This window comes from Alligator sinensis, unplaced genomic scaffold (genome assembly GCF_000455745.1).
Source record: "Alligator sinensis unplaced genomic scaffold, ASM45574v1 scaffold358_1, whole genome shotgun sequence".
Lineage (NCBI taxonomy): Eukaryota > Metazoa > Chordata > Crocodylia > Alligatoridae > Alligator > Alligator sinensis.
The window spans coordinates 1361398-1369686 of record NW_005842121.1 but is presented as its reverse complement, the minus strand read 5'-3'; the positions used below and the strand labels follow the sequence as shown (position 1 = coordinate 1369686).

At 49.3% G+C, this 8289-nt stretch overlaps 1 protein-coding gene across 2 annotated transcripts in view; it reads left to right on the top strand.

Moving 5' to 3' along the window:
- The window catches only part of PRPF39 (pre-mRNA processing factor 39), a 28323-nt gene that overhangs the window by 800 nt on the left and 19234 nt on the right, over nt 1-8289 (top strand). The window lies entirely within an intron of this gene.

Below are 8289 nucleotides of genomic sequence, written 5' to 3'. Positions count from 1 at the left end.
CGGGCGGGGGGCCTCGGGCCTGGGGTGGGGGCCGCCCGGGCCCGACAGCCGCCCAGGGCCTCCTGGGGCTTGGGGTGCCCTGGGGCCTCCTGGGGGTCCCTGGGAGAGGTCTGGGGGTGCCCCTGGGTCTGGGGATGTCGGGGGGAGGTCCCTGTGTCTGGCAGGGCCTGGGGGTGTCTGGGAGTGTCCCTGGGGGTGCCCCGGGTCTGGGGGTGCCAGGGGGGTGCCCCTGGGTCTCCGGGGATGTCTAGGGGTGTCCCTGTGGGGGGGTTAGGGGTGCCCCTGGGTCTGGGGGTGCCAGGGGGGTGCCCCTGGCTCTCCGGGGATGTCTAGGGGTGTCCCTGTGGGGGGCATCTCAGGGGTGCCCCTGGGTCTGGGGGTGCCCCTGGCTCTCTGGGGATGTCTAGGGGTGTCACAGTCGGGGGGGTCAGGGGTGCCTCTGGGTCTGGGGTTGCCAGGGGGTGCCCTTGGGCCTCATCTGCATCTCCTGGATCTTGTCTCGTTGCTCTTCCATGCGACACTCCTGCGCGTCTCTCGTCCGGGTGGCGCGAGGCACCTGTCGCAGGGGGTGGGGGGGCGGCGAGGCAGCTCCCGCCCGTCGTGGCCTGAGCGTCTCCATCGCAGCGCCGAGCCGAGCCGAGCCGGCATCTCTTACCAGGCGCCCACGTGCCGAGCTCGGCCCTCTGCTCGGCCCTGCCCCGCACTTGCTGTGGCGCCGGGAGCGCGTCCTCCTCGTTTTCCCTGGACGGTTCACGAGTGTTGTTTCCTGGCACTTTTGCCAGGGGTCGGCTTCACCCTGCTCTTACCTCTGTACTTGAGGTTTACTGGTATATAAATATTTTGGTTAGAGATACGGAGTTAGTTGCATGACTAAAAGAACAATCCTTGTTCGGGTGTCGTATACGATTAAGATTATGTAGTATTACGATTATGATATTGTTCAAAGCAGCACAACTTTCTGCTATAGTCAGGGTGCTAGGAAGGCTGCTAGCTTATGGGTAAATCGGATGGAAGAGACCTTCAGTCTCGGGGTGAATTGGAGAAGCGGTTCGTCGCGGTTATGGGGTCCTTGTTCTGTCCTCCGAGTAATGAAAGACTGGGAGCAAGGTATTACGGTCAGTTGGTTGAAACAGTCCTTTTTATTTTTCTTCCCTTATTTCTCCAAGTATTCTTGAATTAAAAATAAGCAGTAATTTATCTGTCGCTCCATAAATATGTTTAAAGAGGATAAATAATATATGCTAAACTTTTAAATAGAGAAAGAGCATGACTACCGGGTGCACTCGCTGCAGTTGAAATTTAATAAGATGAGTAATATCCAGCTACAACGGGAATCTACAACATTGCAATACATAGGCTCCTGTCCGTGTCTTTAGTGTAGCAGGCAGGACAAGGTGGCATCTTTATAGACTAACTTGGAGCTTTCTTCATCGCATGGTATGAATGGACTTGCAGAGAACAGTGGTACTAAATTGAATGGAATAAAGTAATTTAAATACAAAGGGTTATTGGGAAAGGAGGAGGAAGGTGGGAGCACTGCTGAGAAAGGTGAAGGGTAGTTGAAGAGAGCAAAAGGGATAAATAAAGCAGTTAATGCACTGAGGGATTTAAGGGGTATAAAAGCTAGTCTAGGCAATAGGGTAAGAATCACGAGTCTGTGTTGAGACCATATGTAACACAGTCCAGTCTGGGGAAGATTTCTTGTTTCTCAATTTTTATTCATGTTGGTTTTTAAAGTTTTGCTGTTTCGGAGCAGCTGCTCTGAGGTCAGCGATGGCACGTCCCGGGAGGTTGAAGTATTCGGGCCTGGGCCTGTGTCCAGTCCATCCAGTGCAGACAGCAGGCGGGCACTTCAAGCAGGTGATGGCATATACGGCTTGGGTAGAGCAGATTGTCTCTGTCTCAGTGTAGATTGCTTCGTGTTCCCAACTCAGGCCAAGCAGACAGGAGTGACTCTGCTTAATACTTTAGAGGAGACTAAAGGAAATTTCAATCCCTATTAAATAGGGGTACACCAATAAAGATTTTTTTTGGCTGATACTGATGGCCAATTACTAACTAGTCATAACAGCTGATACCGATTCGATAGCTGATACGCATCCCACCAGGTTGGACAGCAGTGTCTGCCCAGCAAGTCCGTGGGGGGAAGGTGTGTGTGGGGCGGGGGGCAGATTGAGGCCCCCGTGGTGAGGGAGGGAGTGGGGCAGGGGCAGACGCTGCCCAGATACAGGACGGAGCCCCGGGGGGCAGCTTCTGCCACTGTGTGCAACCCCGGGGGAGGCATGGGGGGCATGTGCTCCCTGGGTTTGTGCTTGGGGCAAGGCTGGGCTGCGCATTTGGGGCCAGGGGGCTGTGCCAGCCTCTTCCCAGTGGTGGGGCTGGGCTGCTGCAGAGCTCAGGGTAGGTGGAGGTGGCAGTGCTAGGAGGGGGGTCATGGGGTAGGCTACAGCCACCCCAGAATTTACTGTAGCCCCCCTCCCAGCTCCTCTGCTGCCTGCCCTGAGCACAGCCCCGGCCCAGCCCCCCTGCTGGGAAAAGGCTGGCCTCATCCTGCGCCCAAATCCAGGGGGCATGTGCCCCCCATGCCTTCCCCAGGGGTGCGCGCAACCGTGGGAGCTGTCCTGCCACCTGCCTCTCCCCCACGCTCCCTGGACCAGCTGTCCACAGCTCTGTCCTGCGCCCAGCTCTGCCCTGGCTGGGCAGCCCCAACCCTACTGCCTCCCTTGCTGTGGGGGCCTTGATATGCCTTCCCCTTCACAGACTTATCGGCCAGATGCTGCTCTCCAACCTGCTGGGATGCATGCTTGGCTGCGTGCATGCACGCCCATTTATCGGTGACATCATCGGCCAATAAAAGCCGATTGCCGATAATGTCAATTTTCATTTTATCAGTGCTGCTACGATATGGACTGATGTATCGGTTCAGCTCTACTATTAAATCTTGGGGTGTATTGGTTTAATTCGTGTCTTTGGATGCTTTCAGGCAAAACTTTGGAGGAATATTTTGGGTCCTGCTTTGAACATGTACCTGGGTGGATGGAGTTCATCACGCCGCCCTCTGTGTTAGAGTATCTTAAGAAGGAGCAAGCCTTCTTAAGAAGGAGCAAACCACTAGATGGTGGTTTGTTTGCTAGATTTCATCTCAAATGTGTTAATATTTGCACCTAGAAAGGAATGGGGAAAAAAAAGATGATGTTTCATGGATCCAAAATGTTCTGAGATAAGCAGATCATTAATTCAGCCAAGTTTGTTGATTCTCTGACTAATAACAAGCAGTGGTATTAGCAGTGGGTGGCGCACAGTTTTAGAAATTTTGATTATTTTGACAACTGAAAGTAGGAGCAGAAGTTTCCTGTTTTAGTTGAAGACTTTTGAAACAGCTAATAGGCAATAATGTTTCTTCCATGCATTTTGATACTGGATATCATTTTAACTTTGGAACTGTGTGATTTTCATGTATTTGGAGATAATCTTGTTTTCCTCCACCCTCATAGTTTCAAGGTTATAATTCCAGTATCTTCTAAAATGTTTTTGCTGATCCTAGCATTGCTATGTGAGCTGTCCTCCTCAGGCCTCCTGTATCTTGTGCTTACTAAGACTGCATATTCTAGGTCCAACTAGTAACAGATGTTTTCCTTCAAGGGGCCGAGGGTACAGACAGCTTTTAAAGTGTTCTTTGTTGTGGGGCAGTCAAATGTTCCCTACTGCTTGAAATGAAAGTTGTAAGGAGCCATTTTAATTATTTTGAATATTAATCAGATTATCTTCAGGATGCAGAAATCTACTGAACATTCAGTCCTGCATTTACTAAATACCTAGGGCTAGATTCGATGCCATCGAGATGCCGTTTTCTTAGTCCTCAAATCAGCAGGAGCAACCACTACAATCTGTTTTCCTTCTTAGTAGCCTATGGTCCCAGAGAACTGCAGAAGTCCAGGAAATGCGTGTGAAAAGAGGTCATATCTTTGAAACGCTCACTAAAGAAATCTGCTTCTGGTGCTGGACAAGGCAAGTGCCTTCTGCAAGTACCATCTGTGCCTCAAGTCCTTTTGGCAGAAACACGTGGGAGGCCATTCTTGGCCTCAGGCCTGGGACTCTTTTTTTCCTTGCAGCCCGTCAGAGCCTGAGCATCCTCCAGAAAAACTAAGACTTTTTATTCGGGCAGGCTTTTAGTTAAGTTTTGGGGCATTTGTTGTCCATACATACTGTTTTATATTCATCTTTTAAAAAATGTATCGTGCTTTTTATCATCAGCCACCCTGAGCCTATCTGGGGAGGGCGGCAGATCCATCTGCCAAATGAACGCGTACGTCTTCCAAAACACAGATATGTTTTATAGGACGTTAGAGAGAATTCAAGAGTGCTGAAGCAACTCCACCGCTTGTCCTAAATGTTTTAAAGGAAGATACTGTAATAATCTAATCTAATTTAATCATTCTGAATTCCACAAGGCGCAGGTAAACTTGCGTGTCCGAGCGATTAGACTGTTGGAGATTACTTGCTCAATGCCACCTTCTAATGAGTGGTTATGCTGATGCAACCACACATCAACTCATGATACACGCAGGGTTGTTCCTCTGATTGCCCCAGCGAGAGTGCTTGTGATCAGCATGTTGATCACTTCTTTCTCTCTGAGCTCTGCAGGGAGATGCTCTTACCGTGTTCCTAAGCATTGCTCTGCCAGCTAATTTTTTTTTTTAAACTTACAAATATGAGTAGAGAAGTCGATTTTCAGGTGCTTCTAAGAGGTTTCGATGACTTTAGTCCTGTACTTCCTTTTTATAACAACAACTGCAGGTAATAAGACAGGCAACACTTTGAAGCTGACATTGTTGACTCTTGAGATTATGTCAAGTATTGTTAAAATGGAAGCTGAGGCCTGACTTGTACGGGAGCCATGTGAACAGTAACGGATATGGTTATGCCCTGTGTGGAATAACTGTACGGCTCCTTGGCCAAATGCTGCATTTCTTCCAGAAGGTTTTTGCAGTTATTTTCTGGGCTTTTTTTGGTGCCAGGAACTCTGGTTTAGAGTTCTCCAAATACTCTGTTTTGCAATATCTCTTTGCAGGATATTCCCAATGCACTCTTTTTTTAAGTGAGGGTATAATTGTGAGTACCATTAACCAAGTAATACTCAAGTAGCTGTAAGTATTGTTGGTTTGTGACATTGTAATAGGAGAAGTGGCCACTAGTAAAGGGTGCTTGTGTTTCCAGTCTGCCCCCTTATTTTTACCTACACAGGATGTAATGATATAGTTATTTTTTATCATTTTTTGGGAACAGCAGAAAATACATTCAAAATGGTGACAGGGTAGGTAGGCTGTCTATCTCTTTCTCTATATTCACCCTGAGCTTGAAATAGCCGGAAAGTGAAACTTGCCTCGATAGAGTTGTGGTCGTGTCTTATTCTGGGAAAAATGTTTTTAATTGGAGTTGCGCATGTTTGAAAATCACAGGCCTCATTCATGCAGTACATCCAGGAGGAGCTTTTTTTGTGTGCTTGTAACATGCAGGCAACAGGTTTCATCAGTCTTGCCTGTTTGGCTTAGCTGCATGGAGAAAAGTCGGCTAAAGTCGTGCAGCCCGAGGATTGGGCTGCAAGGGAGGGAGCCCCTGGCACAAGTTTCACTTGCGAGGAATTCAGGTCAGTGCTAATGGACAGTAGAGGAGGTGCATAAGGTGCCCTTCCTATGCACCGTGAGTGCCTGAAATCTGCAGGGGAGCCTCTTCCTCCTGGTACAGCTGACGGGGCATTTATGGTAGCATCCAGCCAACAGCTCGCACTGTGGAATTTTCTGGCGCGATTCCCAGTCAGCTGCAGGTCAGTAAGGCTTTAAAGACCTGGAGGATGAATCTGCTTTTTTTTCTCGTTCCTTTTCTTTCCTTTTTCAGAACTGTCTGATTCCACACGCACGCCCGCAACATTAATGATGCCTGTGCAGGTTAAGCAACCAGAACCTAGGCAGTACGTTGGCAAAGCTGCGTTCTCAACTGTGTAATGCAGTGGTGCTCAACCTTTTTGTCCAGTGTGCCGAAAAGGCAGTGCTTGGTCCCTCGGTGGGCTGGATCCGGCCAGTGGACCCAGTCTGGCTGCCAGGGCAGGCACAGGGGGGCTCCGTCTGGGCTCGTGCAGGGGGTAGCCTGGCCTGATATAGCTGTGCCGGGGAAGGGGGCTTGGCCTGACCCTAACCCAGCTGCATGAGTGGAAGGGATTGCATGGGGGAAAGGGGGCATGGCCTGGCCCTGAACCAGCTGGGAAGGGGGAAGGGCATGGCTCAGCCCTATCTGGGTGTGTGGGGGGGAGGGTTGTGGCCTTACCCCAACCCATGGCTCAGGGCTTGGGATTTTGGCCGTGTGGAGGGATGGCAGTATTAACTGCCACTGGTCCCCCGCCACTTAATTTCCCAACCTTTGAGGAGCTGCATGGGCCAGATCCTAAGGCTCTGGGGGCCGGAGGCTGAGCACCCTTAATGTAATGCAAATAAATAAATGGCTTCGATGCTGTTCTTGCTGTCCTTACTGGTGTCTAGTATCCTGTAACCCTGGGTGGGACCAGAACCTCCTTGGTGTCTAAGCATACAACAGGAGACCACTATGCAGTTGTCTTCAGTGGCACAAAGTGAGGCATTTTTTTTAAAGTACAATATAACTACCATATCCCTGAGAGGATCCTCTTCTCTCGCCCTCTCATACAGGAGTAATAGCTACGTTTAGTAGCTCCAGAGACGGCGACTAAAGAACTTTTCCCTTCACCAGCACTTCCTCCCAGTTCACTCCCTGCTGACATGATGGTTTTTGGTGTCGTGAGAAATCCAGTTCACTTCTCTCTCTGAGAAACAGCAGAGAGCCTTTATTGTCAGGCCCCTTCGGGGATCGTTGCTCCCTTTGCGGGGTGGGGGCACAGTTTGGTTCAGAGGCTCTCTTTGCAACCCAGTGAGCAAAGAGCTTCCTTTAACCCTGCACTTTTCCCATCTGCCTTATCCAACAGTCTTGCAGGTTTCTCTTTAGTGTCGGGATTTATACAGGCAGGGTAGAAAGCTTGGCATCTAGTCAGCCTGTCTGTCTGTCGGAGTCCTCCTGCATCCCATCACGACCGCTAGCGGGGTCAGTGACCAGGACAGAAATGTTTGGCTCATGGAAGAGCCAGGCTAGAAGGTCGTGTGGCCTAAAATGAGAATATCAGCTTTCGGAGGGCAGAGTTGGTGCAGTGTTTTTCTGAAGCGTTATGGAAAAAAGGCTTAGTCAGCTCTACGCTGTTACCAGACTGCGTGGAAGTACCTTCCAGGGATAATTTTACGCCTGTGAAGTTATTTGCATACTAGATGTTATTTGCATGCAACGGCATGAAGACGTGTTTCTGTTCAATCAAGAAGATGTATTATTTTTCAGAAGAAAGAAAAAGGGAGCTTGAAAATGGGTAGTAACGTACTTCAGTAGTCCTCACTGTTGGGGCTTTTTATATGGTCTAGTCCATCTGTAGTCATCTCAATGTATTTTTGCTTACCGTGCAAGCGTGCGTGGGCTCTGCCACGTTCATCTGACTGATCTCTTTCCTTGCGTGCCTGGTGTCGTGAGAAAGCCGGCCTTCCCATGCTTCAAGGGTGTGTTCAGGATGCATTTGGGGCAACTCTGCTGTTCTTTCACAGTCTCCGTTACTGTTAAGCCTTGTTTGATGGTATCTTTTGTTGGACCAGCGTATGGTTGGGAGAGATGCTAGACTGATGATTCTCAATCAGGGTGCCACAGCACCCCGGGGTGCTTTGAAATCCTTTCAGGGGTGCTGCAGGATGCCACACAATGTTAGCACTATTAGGTGGACAAACATGATTCACAAGATAAACCTAGAGATTTCAAATAGGAGTCCAGAGTTCTGGTCTTTTTGAGTTGTTTGCAATAGAAAAACTGCTTTGTTATTTTTCGGTAGGCAAAAAGAGGTACCAGTGGGTGCCTCGAGTCTGTCCACAGATGCCTCGAGTTTAGAACGGTTGAGAATCGCTGTGTTAGATGCACAAAAAGTTCTGTGACCCAAGGAAGGATATTTTGTTCCTGCAAGCTTGCTTAATATTTCTTCTGATTGTAAAGTTGGTCCAGTGACGTATTGCTTAACAGATCTTGCTTCTTGCATGCTCCCTGGACCGTCGCAGCTATACAAGCATGGTAAGTCCAGACACAGGACTGGGCAGTCCTTTCCACATAGTGCTATAAATGGCCTTGCCGTCTGGATTTTTTTCTCTCCTGCTTTATTGGATTGGTGTCTAAGCATTGGCATGTTGAAACAAAGATGTG